The 20,095-nt window shown below is 40.8% G+C and overlaps 1 pseudogene; it reads right to left on the minus strand.

The window, feature by feature from the left end:
• Positions 1-3,625: 3,625 nt before the first annotated feature.
• LOC147440294 (U2 spliceosomal RNA) lies at positions 3,626-3,766 on the minus strand (annotated as a pseudogene).
• Positions 3,767-20,095: the final 16,329 nt, after the last annotated feature.

A 20,095-nucleotide genomic window follows, 5' to 3' on the forward strand; every position in this document is an offset into this window, starting at 1 on the left:
CAACCTGCGGTTCAATGCAACATGACGCCGAATTTGTCAGTCCATTTGACGTGTGCTATTTCCAAGGGGTTTCAATCAAGTCTCAATCGAGTAGCAATCTCTTCAACACTGCTCGAAGGTGAGGGTGGAATGAGTGTGTTTTTGTGGCCATAGAGACGATATACTCAAGTTTGTCACCAAAAACTGTAAAAGATCTATTCATTCTTTTGACAACGATCTCACTTTCAAGAGCAATAGATTTGTTTTTTGCATTGAGCGTCTGCTTCAGAACTTCCATGAGTCTCGTGCTTTGAGCAATAATGAGAAAAAATAAACTCTAAAGATCCAATAACCACTTTTCGCGTGCAGGGGGCGCAACAGCCATCCATTAGAAACTAATGTTTCTAGTCAAAAGATGCAACTTGAAGGCTGTCAAGGTACAATTCCTCCAAAAGATGCAGAAGCCAGTGCTTTTGACAGAGGGAGGTACTAGTAGTTATGTTAATGATACAATTGAGGTGGCGGCATGAAGCCTAGAGAAATCTAGCCCTTTTTTGCATACAACCAAATTCCATATGTTTAGTCCAATCGATGTCATCGCCACTACCCCACCTGTCCAACTCTTCTTCTCAAGCGCTAGCGTCCCTCTAACCCACAGTACCCCAACCAACCCTGGCCAGACAACCCTCCTTGAATTTTTGCCGATGTAATGGATCTTAGGCCATGGTTACATGAGGCTTAGTTTCTAGTTATTTGCACTAGTTACTAAGCCTCGTTTCTGGTCACGTGGAAATAACTAAGCTTGCTTATACAACTATGTATGCCATAGCCAACTATGCACATTATGGCATAGTTGCAAAACACGAACGAGAATGATTTTAATGTGCACCCGCCAAGTAGAGTTACTCCAGCTTTGCTTCAAAAGGGCCACCCAGAGCGAAGATTCCATAACGCGCTCGCCACGTAGGGCATGCAAAAACGTGCAACTTTATGGTTGCGCTCAAGTGTTATCAAATTCTATCGTGTCCCGGCCAATCGATCCCCTGCAATGTCCAGCTGGCACTGCTATGGGTACCGGCAGCTCTCGCGTGAGCACACAAACGTTCAGCGACATGGGGACCAACAACCTGACCAAAATCTTGTTTGGGGTTGATGCCCTCATGTCTAGGAGATAAGCAACCACTAACATTCCTGAATGAAAAGGGTTTCAGAGGAATGGGTTTTGGGTAAGTGCAAAGTATTTATAAAATCATAATTGGATCCCATGCCCTTGCTTACAACTCCTTGATTGAGAGCTTTGTGAATATTTGCATATACTTTGTCCCTATTTGCATATATTTTTCACAAGCCATAGATAACCCAAAACCCTTGAAAATCAGTCAAAAGAAATAGATACGGCCATGGATCTCTCTCTCTCTCTCTCTCTCTCTCTCTCTCTCTCTCTCTCTCTCTCTCTCTCTCTCTCTCTCTCTCTCTCTCTCTCTCTCTCTCTCTCTCTCTCTCTCTCTCTCTCTCTCTCTCTCTCTCTCTCTCTCTCTCTCTCTCTCTTTGTCTCTCATAGAACATGTATGTTCTAGTGCTACTGAAACAAAAGATATCAGATTTCAATTGATGATCAATTGGCATAATCTGGAATCAAGTCAACAATAAATAGATACGGCCATGAATCTCTCTCTCTCTCTCTCTCTCTCTCTCACTCATGGCACAGGTCTATTCTAGGGCTACTGAAACAAAAGATATCAGATTTCTATCGATGATCAACTGGCATAATCTGGAGTCGAGTCAACAATAAATAGTTACGGCCATGAATCTCTCTCTCTCTCTCTCTCTCTCTCTCTCTCTCTCTCTCTCTCTCTCTCTGGCAGAGGTTTGTGAATCGGCCATGAATCTAGTGCTACTAAAATAGAATCTGGAATGGAGTCAACAATAAATAGATACGACTATGAATCTCTCTTCTCTCTCTCTCTCTCATGGCACAAGTCTATTCTAGTGCTACTGAAACAAAAGATATCATATCTTTATCGATGATCAGCTGGCATAATCTGGAGTCGAGTCAACAATAAATAGTTACAGCCATGAATCTCTCTCTCTCTCTCTCTCTCTCTCTCTCTCTCTCTCTCTCTCTCTCTCTCTCTCTCTCTCTCTCTCTCATGGCAGAGGTCCGTGAATCGGCCATGAATCTAGTGCTACGGAAACAGAAGATATCAGATTTCAATCGATGATCAATTGGCATAATCTGGAATCGAGCCAACAATAAATAGATACGGCCATGAATCTCTCTCTCTCTCTCTCTCTCTCTCTCTCTCACACACACACACACACACACACACACACACACACACACATATATGGGACAGGTCTATTCTAGTGTTACTGAAACAAAAGATATCTTATTTCTATCAATGATCAGTTGGCATAATCTGGAGTCGAGTCAACAATAAATAGTTACGGCCATGTGAATCGACCATGAATCTAGTGCTACTGAAACAGAAGATATCAGATTTCAATCGATGATCAATTGGCATAATCTGGAGTCAACAGTAAATAGTTACGGCCATGTGAATCGGCCATGAGTCTAGTGCTACTGAAACAGAAGATATCAGATTTCAATCGATGATCAATTGGCATAACCTGGAGTTGAGCCAATAATAAATAGATACGGCCATGAATCTCTCTCTCTCTCTCTCTCTCTCTCTCTCTCTCTCTCTTCAACAAACCTGTGAGAACTGTGTACTGCTGGGAGCGAAGCTGTGGAACCAGTGTCACTGCTGCGAACTGCTCCTAGCTACTGAACCTGCGAACTGCTGGAACTTCGTACCTGCAAACCTGCGTAACTGCTGAACTGCTCCTAGCTGTGAGGGCAAAGGTGATGGCTGCGACAGTGCGCGAATTGCTGTATGTGCAACGCTTTTATTTTATTACTTGGCTTTTTTATTGATAGCATGAAAAGCTCCACTGAAGTAATGACACGTGGTGTCTTGTGCGTTCAGATACCTGGAAAAGTGCCTTTGGCTCACCAAGTATACATGATGTCATGACATTAATCTTGAAGTCTTAGTTTGTTCGAGGACTCCAATGTTCATTCTTCTTTTCATTGTCATTCAATAAGTTGATCTGTTTGTGTCTTTAAGCCTCTGGATGAAAAAACACGGCTTCTACGCAACGAAAACGGAGGCGCAAGAAGCCGGCTGCAACCCGATCAATTTTATGGAGCCATTCTGTTTGGAACCAAGGGGGTGACAGCTCCGAGAGACCTTGGTTGGCTGGGATTCCGGCGTGCACTAGGAGTCGGGATGTTTTACCAAGGAGTTTGGTATTGCCAAGCCAGATGCTTGGATATGCCCATGGTGCTAATCTGGCTTTGAAAGGGCGGATGAGGGCTTTGTAAGCGAATGAAACAGGATCTCCACCTCCATCCCATTGCATAGCGAATGAAACAGGAAGTGAATACTCTCATCTCCTCGGTGGGGCTCCTCAAAAGGTCCCATGAACGCTCTCTCGGTGGGGCTCCTCATCCCAAAGCAAGAAAATTGAACCCCACCAGCAACATACACCATTGTAGCAAAATCCTGCAGAGAAATCCCGATTCTCCGCAACCCACCAAAGAGCACATCGTCATGGGCAGTTTTTGAATATGAGGTTGGGAGGGGGGTGCGCCAGGCCTCTTAGGCAGTGCAATACAGAGGCGACGTATCAGATGTCATGTGAGAAAAATTAGGTTAATATCATGTGGCCCGATAAGAACGGATACTACACTTGACCATAGCCAAAAGGCCGAGAAAGGTATGAGCAACCCAGCGTGCCCTCTCTGTGCTTTATACCTGCTTCGCTTCATGCTTTGCCCTGTGGGATCAATTGATTTTCATGCGCTAAAAGCAACTTGCCCTTTAATTAAGCCCATCCATCCACTACATCAATTTCTAACCGGCTCAAGCCTAAGGCTACTTTTCCCCCAACACTACGGTTTCTTGACAGCTCTCTCCTCTTCTCGTTCAGTTTCCAACATTCTGCCGAATTACTCTCTCGAGATGCCCTAACTAGGCCGAGCTCCTAGGATTATATTGCCTTAGGCCTCTTTTGCGTAGGAATCGCACATGCTTATATGTTTATGTTATTCTTATGGTAATGCTTTGCTAGCTGAGGATGACTGCTAAGTCTTTCATCAAGATTTGATGTTTGTTACCAAAACTTGCTTAGATAAATTATGAGCGACGCACTAATTCATAGTGAACTATGCCCGTCGTGTCTTATGGTTGGATTTTCTTTTATCATCCATGCTCTTTATGCTAGGATGGTTTTGGCGGTTTGTGGTGGGAGCAAATCACCATGCTCTCTCTCTCTCTCTCTCTCTCTCTCTCGTCTCATATTCTACTCAAGGATAGCTCGAGATGCTAGATATCACCGAGTCAATCCATTCAAGGTTAGCAATCTAGAGACTATTTTTGCCAAGGTCAAAGAGGCTTTGCAAATGTCTCAAGAAAAGCATAAGAAGGCAGCAAAAAAGCATGGACACAACTTGCCAACATGATTGGTTGCCTCTTAGCCTTAAAAGGGCATGCCTTACAAGGATGAAGAATAAGGAGAAGCTTTTGCCAAGGGTAAGTATGGCTTTAGAAAATGAATCTCCTTTATTGGAATCGTGCACTACCTACTAGTTTCTATGCTTGTATACACATGTAAGAAACGCTTGCAATTACAAAAGAAAGGATAAAGCCTACACAATAAACATCCCCTACTAATGCTAACCAATCCTAAGATCCAAGAGAATATGTGAGTGCATGTCGCTATGATCCACTTGAACACAACTTGATTGTTATTAAAAGCATGAAGCAGCTTGCAACCTTCACAGAGTTCTTAGAGTACTTCATTGAGTGGAAACATGTATTTGAGTAGGATTCGACAAGAAGTTGGAGATGCTGCCTTAAGTGTCACTTTTATGGTCCCATTATCAAGAAAATTATCGAGCAGAGGAATTACACAACCATGCTTGCCTCCAAGGGGGCTACCCTAGGTACAAAACACCACCCAATGTCTATCCCTTGTTTTGAAGGAAAAATGTAGCAGTCACCCATAAATTTTTTGAAGGCTGAAGAACGTAAGTACCTAGCCATAAGACATCCTCCTCATGGATTTAAAAGAGGAAACATCTCTTCATCTCTACTAAAAGTGTCAAGTTCATGGCAAATTTTCACCCCTAAAATTTTGGACTTTGGAAGGTTGCCACATTAGTAGCCCTTGACACACTAATTTTTGCTTCAAATTCTCATATGTTAAACTAATTTTATTTTTCATTGAGGTATGATCAAAAGAGATTGTATGATTAATATAAAGAGTCATTGTCTCATAATACTTGTGCCATAATATCTCTCTCTCTCTCTCTCTCTCTCTCTCTCTCTCTCTCTGCTTCTCCTACCCCTTGTCTTTTATCTTCTTGAAAGGATAGCTCGAGATGCTAGATATCACCGAGTCAATCCTTTCAAGGTTAGCAATCTAGCCAACTTTGAGTGAGTGTGTGGTTAGACCCCAAGCCATGGGTTATAAAGTCTTTAAGTGTGCTATTTTGTTGGTATTAGTGAATATGTTACTCTAGTATTGATCCCTAGAGGTGATATCCCTAAACATATCGAAACATGATTAAAGTAGATGCCTTTTCAGACCCCATAAGCTTATGTGGGATTACTTAACAACTCCCTTAAATTACGTATATTTACGCATCCATAAGGAAGGCACCATTTTCAGATTGTGGAGGGTGGCAAGAAGGTTTTTTCTATCTTGTCAATTGAGGACATGATTTTCTGGGAAGATCATTTTGTATAGCATCTAAAGATTTCTTTTGCCAAGGTTAAAGAGGCTTTGCAAATTTATGAAGAATCATATAAGAAGGCATCACATAAGCATGGACACAACTTGCAACTGAAGGAAGATGATTGGTTGCTTCTTAGGCTTGAGAGGGAATGCCTTATAATGAAGAATGGTAAGGAGAAGCTTTTTGTAGAAGGTGGAAATTGGCTCAAGTAATACCTTGCATGAGGGTTCAATTGGGCGAGCTACCTAGTGGAGTTCCCTGCAGTAATCCGTCACTATGTAACTGAGCAACCAATCAGACCCCAATGCGTTACCTATAAATATGACCCATTGATCTCACTTTGGGGATTGGAACTTTTTTATCTATTGGAATTCTTGTATATTTTGAACTCTAGTTGTTATGCATCTTATAGAACTTGTGGGTACTAAGTGTCGTACCAATGGTACTTTTCGACTTTGCACTTATGAACCAGTTTATGAATCTAAATCTATACTTCTAGTTGTCTCAGTCCATGTTATATGAAGCCTTTTATTACAGTTTAGTTGTCTGTATGAATTCTCAATCTAGTCTTTTGAATTCTGATTATGTTCATCTTATTTGATTTGAGATCTAGCACCTAGCTCTAAATTTCCAAGTTTGGAATATCTATCAAGTGACTAACTTATTCCATTCTGGCAATCACATTGGTGACTTATAGCTCTTATTCAAGAATCAATCTCCAAATTAGAATCCATAGTCAATCAAATATTTGCAATATCCCCATGTCATCTAGTGCACAGAAGGATATCTTGAGATGCCAAGTATCACCGAGTCAATCCATTCAAGGTAGCAATCTAGCCAAATTTGAATGGGTGCAAAGATTTTTCCCTAGTGGTTAGACCCAAGCCGAGTCTTTTAGTGTTCTATTTTGTTGGTAGTAGTGAATATGTTATTTTGGTGTTTATCCCTCTAAGTGAGAATCCCTAAATATATCCAAACATGATTGGAGTAGATGCCTTTTCCGATACCATAAGCTTATGTGGGATTAACTAACAACTCCCTTAAATTACTTATCTTTACGCATCCATAAGGAAGGCACCATCTCAGATTGTGGAGGGTGGCAAGAAGGTTTTCCAGTGATACTAACAGGCATAGTAAACGACTAGGATCACACACAAAATTTGGTCAAGCAAAGAATCTTTGACATAGTTATAGAGATTGATGATAACTACAATGAGAGATGGGAACCATACATTGACCATTCTAGCACAGACATCAGGAGAGAAAACTTGATCTCAATGATAAACCCAAATTTTGGAAAAGGGAGTCAAATCATCACATTCACTATACACATGGGAAGAAATCTAGAGATCCTAAAATAGCATTTCCCACTTTGAAAGGTAGTTGCAGAGATGACCCAGACGTTCATATTCAACCCTTTGATTAATATGTTGATTTGAACAATATAGATAAAGATGATTGGGCGGAGTATTTTCCTTAAACGCTAGAAGATGTTGCATGAAAATGGTACTATCATTATCTAGCTTGTAAATTGAGGATATACAACAAACTGAAGAAAGAATTCTTGCTTAAATATAGTGAGAATCAAGGGAATGAGATTATTCTTTGTGAGTTGGATAAAATCGGGCAAGGGAAGCTATCTCTTAGGAGCTATGTTGAGAAAATAAAAGTTCTCACAAGGCATCTGAAGGAACCACCATCAAAGAAACGAATGTATACATGGTTTTGGTGGAGCACGTCAAATAGAAACTAGGGATTCAATATATGAAGCCTAATCCTTTTGAAATTAGGATGGCAAACCAAAAGGATTGTCCAAGCTAGTGGTTTGATTGAAAACCTCCAAATTAGAGTCCGATTAGAAAAGTTTAAAACCAAGTTATGGTAGGCTAGATGTCCATGATGTGTATAGTATGCTCTTAGAAACACCATGGCTAAGAAGTGTAGGCACCATACATGATTATGTAGGCCAAAGATTGGCTATACAAGGACCAAATAGAAGAATCCATATTAAAACCAATAATACTAGAAGTTGGAGGAGAGTGATGCATCAAGAGGAGTTATGCAGAAGTATGGGACCAAAAAGATAGAACAAATGCTAGCATCAAAGAATAGGTGAAATAGCCTTGAATGTAGTTCTTATAGATTAGTAGAGAGTGGAGGAACAACAATAATAGCACCTGGATAACTTTACCAACTCAAATCAAGGGCTAAGGCCAAATAGGTTGGATGAAAGGTTTTTGAAGAGGGAGGAAGTCACACACTTGGGGGAACAAGACTAGATAGCACATACACAAAACAACAAGCAGCAAAATGCATAGTCACATGAACACAACAAGGTACCATTTGGAAGCAATGAGGATTTATCCCGTACCATACTCCTTACAATGAGTTTATAATAGTATCGATACAAAGAAAGGAGGTGAATCCTTGGCCAAACAAAAAATGAGTGAAATGCAAAACTGGTTGTTACCAGATGATCAAGAAATAGAAGAATGGAATCTGGGTTCAGAGTCGGATCCTAAGGTAGTGAAAATCAATAAGCATCTCAAATCACAGATCAAAGAAACTCCATGCAACTGAATATCAAGATGTTTTCACTTGGAAATGTACAAATCTGAAAGGTATCGACCCAGAAGTTTGCCAACATTTGATACCATTGAGTCTAGATGCACGACCAATATTACTACGTAGGAATATCATGAATCCAAATTATACAAAGAATGTCATTGAAGATATTGACAACCTATTAAAGGCGGGTTTTATCACTGATACAACAAGCAGTGATTAGTTATTCCCCATTATACTAGTTTTGAAGAAGAATGGAAAACTCAAGGTATGTGTTGACTATAGGAAACTAAACGCTCAAACATATAAAGATCCATTTGTGCTACCCTTTACAGATATGATGATGGATGAGATTGACATGAAATGTATAGTTTTAAGGATGGGTCAAATGGGTAGAATCACTTGAAGATAGCACCAAAAGATTGAGCAAAACAACGTTCAATACTCAATGGGGAGTGTTCATGTATCTAGTTATGCCATTCTATCTATGTAATACTCTAACAACCTTTTAGCAATGTAAGATGGAGATTTTTAGTGATCTCTTGCACAAGTTTCTAGCAATTTTTGTGGATTACTTCACAATGTTCTCGCATAAAGCCATGCATCTCCTATTTCTAGAGATAGTATTCAAAATACGCCAAGAGAAGAGGATATGTTTGAATCCCGTTAAGTCAATATTCATGGTATAAAAGGGATATCAACTGTAATGAAATGAAGTTAAAACTTTGAGTGTAGAAAAAATAGATTAGCCATATTGAGCATTTCATTAAGAAGATTCCTAATGAAGATAGAGAGAGTGCTATGTTGGAGATAGCAACAATTTACATGTTCCTAATCAACATGGCATGAGAAATAACTTGCAAAAGAGAGAGAAATAGAGAAATTGACAACAATTGAGGATTGGATTTCAGTCCCCCTCCAATTGGCTTTTGTATTATAGGTGTTCCTATGAAGAGAGACTTGGTACAATACACTCTTTGTGTTCCTTAAGACCTCTTTGGTGCCATGAAGATGGAAATCTTCATTCACCAAACTTATGCTTAAAACAACAACTAATGTACTTGCAATAAACAAGAACTTGTCCCTGGTCTCAATCCCAAGACCTCAAACACTATCAGAGATGGAGAGAGCTAGCAGGGAGTGAAGAAGATGAAGAGATAATGAATATGGAGAGATTGATAAACATTTCTTTGAGCATAACTCTTGGTTGGATTTGGATTCCATAGCCAAGGGGGGTGTTGGTGTAGGCTCTCCACTTCTCAAGCTTGGAGACGGAGATAATTGTGTTCACAACACACAATGGGCCAGTGTCTGTGTGGCTTGTGGAGTACATGAGAGAGAGAGAGAGAGGATTTGATTTTTCTACTTTGCTCTTGCTACAAGCCTATTGGCTCAAGCATTGGGCTATCCAAGGCTTGAGCCAATGAATGGCTCTAGTCATAGCTTCCTTCCTAGATTTACCTGACTCAATTTGGATTTGTCTATCAAAAGTTAGAGCAATTTTGGTAAACTGCACTTGAAACAACACTCAAAACAGTCTCAGGACCAGGACACATGAACTTTAGCTTGTCTCTTGATCTCCAAAAGCTATTTTTACTCAAACTTGAGATTTGAGATGTACTCAAGTATGTCTACAAGCTCATCAAGTCAAAATCTCTACTATGAAGAGGTACGTGAATTGCAATCCATTACCCCTTGTCAATTTTGAACTCCAAATTTTGATAGTATGTAGACTAGGTCATATGCAGGCTCTGTGCCAAATTTCATCAAATTTTGAGGTTGGGAGACATGGATGTCGATCCATGTTCCACCACGTCTGGACTTGATCTCTTGGCATCTTGTTAAACACTATGTCCACCACCTAAATCTCAAATATTTTTGGATTTGGACATGTTTTGATAGGTCAAATGCACAATACTTGGTCTACACTACAGCTTTCAATTTGTCACCTGTTTTACAGCAGCCTTTTGAGCGAAATTGATGTGTTTTTGGGGATATGTTTCCTTGTGTATGCACTATTGATCTCAAAAAAATTTAGATCAAGTTGTCACTATGGGGCCATGGATCGTGACCATGTTTGGAGGCCAAATTGACTTTTCTTAGTAACATCAAAATCAACATGATTAATAGGTCCTATGCTATCAATTTTTTTTGAAAATGGACATCAGGATTGAAAATTAGCACAATTCTTATACTTTGACAAAATGCTTGACAATTCTAGGCTTTTGGTCTAGTTTTTTATATCAAAATTCACGTTTGACATGACCACTAGACTCCTTGTGATGTCTTCTAGCTAGGGTATAATTTTGGTCTCAGCCTATGATATGGGGACATGGATCACAATCCATGTACCCTTGTGTCAGATTGCATTGAAACTTGGTACACAGCTTGCCCTTGGTCCCTTGATGTTGGCTATGTATTTTTTGTATGGTTTGGACTTGATTATGTCAATCAAAAGTCAATCCCTAGGTCTCTTTTAGGGTTTTGACCTTGGCACTTTTAACCCAATTTTGGAACTTTTTTGCAAATGATTCATTTGGGAAAAGTGCATGTCTATGTCTCAGTTACCTACTATCAAAATCTCATCCAAAAATCTTGATGGGGGTCATGGATCGCGATCCATGTTCCATCAAATCTGAACACCAAGTTTGGCATGATGATGACATGTAGTGTCTGTAGTGTACTCCACCACTTCTTTTTGGATTTGGATAACTTTATCTCAGTCATAAGCAAGTTTTTTTGTCTGCCTTGTGGTTTTTGACTAGTTTCTGTGTTTGGCTATTTTGATCCATTTTTCTCAGTTTTTTGCTATGGTACCCTTTGGGAAAGATGCTCCAAATGGTATCAGCTACCTACTGGTGAGATCTCAACTTCAGATGGTCGAGGGGGACATGGATCGCGATCCATGTTCCACCACATCTAAACATAGAAGTATGCCTGCACTCTATGGATGTCAAATTTTCACTTCTTTTTTTATTTGGATCCCAAAAAGTTGAAAACCCCCAAATTTTGTGTCTAAAATGTGTGATTTGTTGTTTTTTTCCTATTAGCCAATTTTGATGTGATTTTTGAGTTTTTCTTTCAAGCAAAGTTGTTTAAAGCAATGCCGCATTGATGCTCAGTGTCACTGATGACTTTTCTACAAAAATGGTTTCTTGGGTCATGGATCGCGATCCATGTTCCTTCACAAAATCTGGCTAAACTTTCTGGAGTGCTTCTAGAGAGTCTTCTAATGCCCTTGATTCACAAGTTTTTGAATTTTGTTGACTTTTGAGGTCTCTACCATCAAATTTTCATAAATTCAAAGCTATGGTTGTTTTTTGCCAAAAGATGGTTTTCACCGTTTTCATCTCTGATCTTCCAGCCCAAATTTGATGGTGGTAGTTTCTAGTTACCCTACTCCTATGTATTAAAATGAAACTAGGAAGAAAAACAAACAAAAAACAGTACAAAATAGAGTTAAAATGGAAAACGCCATAGCACTTTGAATGCTTTTCTCTATCTCACTCACAACTCTCTTATAGATCTAACAAATCTTTGACTTCTAGAGTCTACCAAGCACTAAACCATGTGTCTAGATTATTCATACTAACGTGTAAATAAAATGGAAAGAAAAAACTTCAAAAAAGAACGCTCTAAATACACACTAGGTCACTCACCATCTAAGGATCATTATCCCCGAACAGCGGCGCCAATGTTAGTGACGGACGTCTAAAACATAGCTATCTGGAACTAACATAATGTCAATACTCAGGGAAGTGACTTCGATGGGGCACGGAGACTCTTTGAGGTTGTCTAAATATACACGAGGTCACTCACCATCTAAGGATCATTATCCCCGGCAGCAGTACCAATGATAGTGACGGACGTCTGTAGCATAGCTATCTAGAACTAATATAATGTCAATACTCAGGCAAGTGACTCGGATGGGGCACGGAGACACTTTGAGGTTGTCAATCTCAAGAAGTGAACCTATCAAGCAAACAAATAAACTCCATAAGCAAACCACCACTCAAAGATAAAAAAATTCCCTACGTCCTTCTCCCACATCTCTAGGTCGGGCATGCCATTTTGGCACTTGAACAGATTTGAAATGCAACAAAACTTTAGGAGAAGGTCTAAAACACCTAGGGCCACTATCCTACCAAGTCTGGTCGCATTTTGACAAGGTACCAAAATCACAATACATCTTGAAAAGGTCCTGAAAACTGCAATAGAACATACCAAAAATGTTGCCCTATGGTCTAAGAACACTCCCCTATGGTCAAAACGTCAGAAAATAGTGATTTGGGCATGCAAATATGATGATTAGACTCACTAATGCGTAGTCTCCAACCTCAACAAAATTGACAATGCTTACACTTGAATGAAAGAGAAAAGAGAGAGGAACACAATGAAAGTTTTGAAATTGAAAATGGATTACCCAATCATTAGAAAAAGTTGACTACAAGTTGGAGCAGCTTAGTAGCTTGAGAGTACGTTTTGTAGATCTCCCTCTTCTTCCAAAGATAAGCCTCCTCTTCACATTAAAGCTATTGACCTTTATACCTAGGTCTTTCTAAATGGCCAATGGCCGGCTCACATGGGCTCTTAGACTTATCATTACAGAATCACATCTCAAGGAATTGACATGCTACTTTGAAATTGGGATTTACACAGAGTATCATTGCACTAGCTCGCAAAAATAATAGAGTACAAATGTAGTGTTTGGCTATGTGTCCGGCCAGGTGGGCGCCAGTTCGGTCATTCCGCTAACACATAGTGATGATGAAGATGGAGAGATTTCTGTTGGACTGTTACGAAAGCCTTGTTTGACCAAATGAGTGTCATCTTTCTCATACCAATCATTTGGAGATTGCTTCAACCCATACAAAGCCTTCTTACATCTGCACACTTTGTTTTCTGGTCCTTTTATGACAAAACCGGGAGGCGGCGTTACATAAACTTCCTCAAATATGTTACCATTTAAGATAGCAATAACAATGTTTGATTGATGTACATCCCAACCAAAATGAGCTGCCAATGCAAATAAAAAACGTACAGTAGTCATACGACAAGTGGGAGCAAAAGTCTCTTCATAATCTATGCGTTTTTGTTGTGCATAACCTTTTGCAACAAGTTGAGCCTTATGGCGATCGATCTCACCATCTGGCTTGCGTTTCAACTTGTAAACCCACTTCGTACCAATGGCCTTTTTTCCAGGAGGCAAATCACATAAAGTCCATGTGTCATTTTCTATAAGTGCATCATATTCTGATTACATGGCAGTCATCCAATTTTCTGAATTCTTTGCTTCATCAAAAGACAGAGGCTCCTACATCATGTAAGCTAGACAGAGCCAAAGCATAACAATCAATGCATTAAGATGAATGGCGAGAGCCTGAACGAGTACGACCAGACAAAGGTGCATCCAATTTACTGTCACGCAAAGTGTGTACCAGCCATTTTGGCATACCTCTAGCCTGGTTATTTTCATCCCTTTCCTCATCAAGTACATCATGTACATCTGCATCAGTAATAGGCTGATCTAGAACATTTTTAGAAACCCCATAGGCTGTACATTTGCCTCATTGGAACTTACATTCGTATTTCACCACTGAAAAGAGGCAACAAAGTGTCATAAATGTCCTGTGAGCTCACATTACTGTCTCTAGTACATGACAGCAAGGGCTGAACAGAATCTTCCACAAACACTACATCCCGAGAAACCAGAATTACATTTTCTTTGCGGATGATACAACCTGTAACCTTTTCTTTCAGCACTATAACCGACAAAAATACATTTGACAACCTTATCATCCAATTTTCTGTGTTGCACTTGTGGCACCAAAGCATATGCCAAACAACCAAAAAACACGCATGTGCTCAATAGAAGGCTTTCTATCATGCCATGCTTCATATGGAGTAATAGACTGCAAAGCTTTCGTAGGACACTTGTTAAGTACATAAGTGGCACACATGATGGCCTCAAGCCAAAAAAAATGCAGCAAAGCTTGAATTTTGACCATACATCGTACCATTTCCGTCAGTGACCTATTTTTCCTCTCAGCAACACCATTTTACTGAGGTGTATAAGGCACTGTACATTGGTGTTTTATCCCACGACTAGCCAGAAATGCATTAAATTCATGAGACATATACTCCCCCTCGATCGGAATGGAGGGTGTCCGTAGTACATTTCGAGACATTTTCAGCCATAGCCATAAATTGTTTGAAGCACATAAAAAACTTCGGACTTCACTTTAAGCGGAAATACCCATGCATGCCTGGAGTAATCATCAATGAAATTCACGAAGGACAGGTAATCGCCCAAGGACGGAGTTTGCATGGGTCCACAAACATCACTATGCACAAGCTGCAAACTGCATGTGGCCCGAAGTGGGTGAACCATCCTTTGGAAACTTAGAACGCTGCATCTTACCCAAAATACAGCCTTCACAAACATGTTTGACAGGTGCTTCATGAGGCAGCAAAGAAGCAACCATATCAGATTTCTGCAAACGCAGCAAACTGGCAAAATTGAGATGACCAAAACGTGCATGCCAAAGTTTTGCATCTAAAATAGCCCTTGAATCTGCAACAGCATTTGCAAAATTTTGTCCACACTTGCCATACAAAGTGAGCTTATAGAGCCCACGACACAAAAGCCAGATCACCAAAACTGAGATCATGAACTGTACATCTGTCATCCACAAATTTGACTACAAGTCCAAGTCTAGCAAGTGCGGATACAGACAGACAAGAGATTCTTCTTGATCCCAGGTACATAAAGTGCATCAACAAGTGTGAAGGAACTACCATTAGCAGCAGTGAGCACAATCTTTCCAACTCCTTGAACTGGATAAGAGGCGTTGTTGGCATAAGTGACTGAATTCCCATGAGGGACAAACTCGAGAGAGGTAAAAAATTCACGATGTGAGGTAATGTGCTTTGTACCACCACTGTCGAAATACCACACATGTGAATCTGCAGCCAACTGACAAGCATGCATCATGGACAGCAGGATTGTAAGTGCACTCTGTGCTAAAAGCCCATTCTGTATCAACATCAGCAACACAGTCTCCTTTCACAGAAGACTCAACAATGGCTGCATTTGTAGTGGAACCAGCATTTGCAGTGAAACCACCCTCTTTCTCTTAGCCTCTTTGGCCTTCAACTTAGGACACGACTTGATCAAGTGATCATTGGCTTTTGGCAACGCATCTTATTTTTTCCCTTATCACCAGAATTTCCAGACGAATTGCTGCCAGAAGAAGCATTAGGAACAGAATTTTTGCCACTCGCAGCAGAACCATAAGAAGTGGCTGCATTGAAAGCCTGTTCAACTACACGCTGTCTAGTCCTGTTTTTTCTGGAAAGTGACTCTTGCAACAACAATGTGCATAATGCATCAAACTTGACAACTTCTGGATTTCCTTGGGTCATAAGTCTCCAAGTACTAGCAAAAGTCTGGTAAGAATCTGGTAAGGCGTCAAGAACAGTCTGCACAAGGCAACTGTCTGAAATAACTTCACCTGAAAAAATAAGTTGCTCATTGATATCCTTGACACTAGCAAGGAAAGTGTCCATATCATCTTCCTCACGCATAATCTTCGACTCCAGCTCTTTACGCAGCAAAGCAATTTTAGCCTCATTGCGGCTTGCATAAAGACCTGCTAGAATATCCCAAGCCTGTTTTGTAGATTTTGCTGAACGGATGTGAGGAACTGCGCTTCACAGAGAACGCAATCAGTGCATGAGCCTGCGCATCCTTTACATCCCAACGAGCTTGTTCTGCAGTAGGCAAAACAACTCTAACAGTAGCAATCCTTGCAGCAAGACCTGCAACATCCTCAACATCCCCTACATCCTCAGAACCAGGACATCCATCAATGCCCTGCACAATGTTCCAGACACCCTTTGACACAAGAACATGTTGCATCATATAAGCCCACATAGGATAGTTGTCCCCATCCAACCTGTCCTCAGCAGGAAACATCTTAAACACATCTATGTTGTTGTTGTCAGCCATGGTAAATGTTGCACCTGATGTGAAAACTGCCCAAAATAGGAGAAACGGAGCGGGACCAACGTGTGCTATATAGCACAAACTGTAGAAGACTATAAGGCACCTGTTATGCAGTAAACGGCACTGACAAAAATTCTGCACAAAATGACAAAATAGCCAAAATGACAAAATGACGAAATCGGAGAAAGTGAGCAGGCATGTACTGGAGCAGCTTGCGACTAAGCCCGGGAGGACGCAACCTGCTCTGATACCAATTGTTGGAATTAGGGTTGGAGAGAGACACACACAGCTTGGAGAAGACGAAGGAAGCTCAAGGCACACAACTGAGAGTGTATTACTTAGTGTGCAATGGAAAGATGGATAGCCTTAGAGTGATGGGCGTATATACAATGCTCGGGGGAAAAAACCTCCTAAAGAGGGAAAAATGCCCCGGCGGTCCTAGTGTGTTCACACACATCACTACCACATGTATATGGTAACAAAATGTTACCTATGGGGGTAGGAGGTGGCTAAGGGGGACGAGAGGGATTTCGGGTGGGTTTATTTGTTTGGAACTCCTCGATGAGGGCTCTGCCACCACGATAGACGGAGTACTTACCTACGGCTTGTGCATCTTGTACCTTCTGCAGCTTTTGCTTCTTTATCTTGAGTTGGGCGGGGGTTAGAGCCTCGCTACTCCATATGGTTGTTCCCTTGAGAAGGTGCGTTTTCTTTAAGAGTGCCATGCGGTCCTCTTTGGTCTTGAAAACAATGCTCCCTTGGTTGGTGTGAGGATCCTGATCGATGAATTCGATGGTGGGAATTTCAAACTTGACTGGTTTGATAGCCTTGTTGAGCTTGGTTAGGGTAGTAGGGAAATCGTCACTCTCCTCCCACCAAGAGGAGGGCAATCCACCGATGTGTACAATCAACGCAAGGCCTTCCCGACGACGGCATTCTTGTAGGAATTCCTCCACTTTGAAGGGGATGGTGGCAGCATTTGCTTGGATTTGGGTGGCTAATGAAGCCGCATTCTGGGTGAATGTGTTCTCTACTTCTTTGGCATTTGCTAGAATGCGGTCAATGTTCGCTAGCTTCTGTGATTCGAGCAATTGGAGGCGCGCATCGAGGGCAGCTAGATGCATTTGAGTTCATCTTTCTCATTCTTCAATCCCTTGACTTGGGCTTGGAGGCGGTCGAGCGGGTCTACCTTGGGGTAACCACGAATGAGTGGGCCTTTCTCAGTGTTGAGGATGTGCCATCATTGTTCTTGAAATCTCTGGTTTTGACTATCCTTTCCTGAGTGGGAATTGCTGTCAATTGAGGCTAACACTATCAACAACCATAGGTCTCGGACCAGCAAAACGCCATCACTTACAGCTCGGTAGTGGACGAAGATGCTGAGGCCTTCTGTTGAATTTGTTGCTTGTGAGTTGGGTCGCAGGGACGCACTGAGAACTCAGTAGTTGACGACTGTTGAATCTGCTTGTGAGTCAGGTCGCAGGGTCGCAAGGTCACGGCGTCAGCCGCATGGAGTCGCGGCAGACTTTATATTTATATATAATATATAAATATATATATATATATATATATATATATATATATATATATATATATAGAGAGAGAGAGAGAGAGAGAGAGAGAGAGAGAGAGGATTTAATTTTGCTACTTTACTCTTGCTACAAGTCTATTCGCTAGCCAATGCATAGAAATTGATCGGGTGGCAGCCGACTTCTTGCGCCTCCATTTCCATTGCGTAGAAGTCGTGTTTTTGCATCCAGAGGCTTAAAGACACAAACAGATCAACTTATTGAATGACAATGAAAAGAAGAATGGACATTGGAGTCCTCCAACAAACTAAGACTTCAAGATTAATGTCATGACATCATGTATCAAACTCTTTTTTAAAGATATCATTTACATTAGAATTGCTAATGGTGCCGGACGATGGAGCTAGAAGCCTCGACCACATGATACACACCATCAAGCTCAAAAAATATAGTATGAGATGTATGACCTTTAGCTAGAGAAGTTGTATTACTGCAATCTAAACATGAAATGGTATTGTCATGAATCATATGTCCCTTGTTCTTCTGTAGTCAAAAAGCACCACGTGCAACGAGAAAGACCGAGTGGGAAACAAACTTAAAATGTGTTCTCTACTTCTTTGGCATTTGCTAGAATGCGGTCAATGTTCGCTAGCTTCTGTGATTCGAGCAATTGGAGGCGCGCATCGAGGGCAGCTAGACGCATTTGAGTTCATCTTTCTCATTCTTCAATCCCTTGACTTGGGCTTGGAGGCGGTCGAGCGGGTCTACCTTGGGGGTAACCACGAATGAGTGGGCCTTTCTCAGTGTTGAGGATGTGCCATCATTGTTCTTGAAATCTCTGGTTTTGACTATCCTTTCCTGAGTGGGAATTGCTGTCAATTGAGGCTAAGTGTTGAGGATGGTGCCATCATTGTTCTTGAAATCTCTGAGTGGGACTGTCAAATTGAGGCTAACACTAGGTCTCGGACCAGCAAAACGCCATCACTTACAGCTCGGTAGTGGACGAAGATGCTGAGGCCTTCTGTTGAATTTGTTGCTTGTGAGTTGGGTCGCAGGGACGCACTGAGAACTCAGTAGTTGACGACTGTTGAATCTGCTTGTGAGTCAGGTCGCAGGGTCGCAAGGTCACGGGGTCAGCCGCATGGAGTCGCGGCAGACTTTATATTTATATTTATATATATATATATATATATATATATATATATATATATATATATATAGAGAGAGAGAGAGAGAGAGAGAGAGGATTTAATTTTGCTACTTTACTCTTGCTACAAGTCTATTCGCTAGCCAATGCATAGAAATTGATCGGGTGGCAGCCGACTTCTTGCGCCTCCATTTCCATTGCGTAGAAGTCGTGTTTTTGCATCCAGAGGCTTAAAGACACAAACAGATCAACTTATTGAATGACAATGAAAAGAAGAATGGACATTGGAGTCCTCCAACAAACTAAGACTTCAAGATTAATGTCATGACATCATGTATCAAACTCTTTTTTAAAGATATCATTTACATTAGAATTGCTAATGGTGCCGGACGATGGAGCTAGAAGCCTCGACCACATGATACACACCATCAAGCTCAAAAAATATAGTATGAGATGTATGACCTTTAGCTAGAGAAGTTGTATTACTGCAATCTAAACATGAAATGGTATTGTCATGAATCATATGTCCCTTGTTCTTCTGTAGTCAAAAAGCACCACGTGCAACGAGAAAGACCGAGTGGAAACAAACTTAAAGCACAACCGAAACAAATCTGCAAACACTTGAGATACATGAGCTAAAAGAAAACTAAACAACAAAGACATGAAATAGTGAGGTGAAGTTCCCCACTGGCCCCTAATGCAGGCCCCTCTTGTGCTATTTCTTTTTATATAAAACCATTTTGACATGAGGGCACTAGAGCATATCTAGACATGGGTGCAATAGAGCATAAATTTAGAAGCAATGAAAACACAATAAGCCTCTACTGAAGATGTTGCCCCTCTAGTCCTAAAATAAAATGGCTCAATTTGGCTTGTATTCTTAAACCTTATGGAAATTCTTGGGAGTTGATTTGCACAGCGAGCAATAGAGCAACTTGCGATTGCATATTGTTGCATACATGCCCTTCTCACTCGCAATTTTGCATCTAGCAAGGGTGGTTGAAATATCCACGAAATCAGTGATGAAAAGTTCCTTTGGATGTCCATTTATCAACCACCTA

Source organism: Adiantum capillus-veneris, chromosome 15, assembly GCF_014529385.1.
Source record: "Adiantum capillus-veneris isolate H3 chromosome 15, ASM1452938v2, whole genome shotgun sequence".
NCBI lineage: Eukaryota > Viridiplantae > Streptophyta > Polypodiopsida > Polypodiales > Pteridaceae > Adiantum > Adiantum capillus-veneris.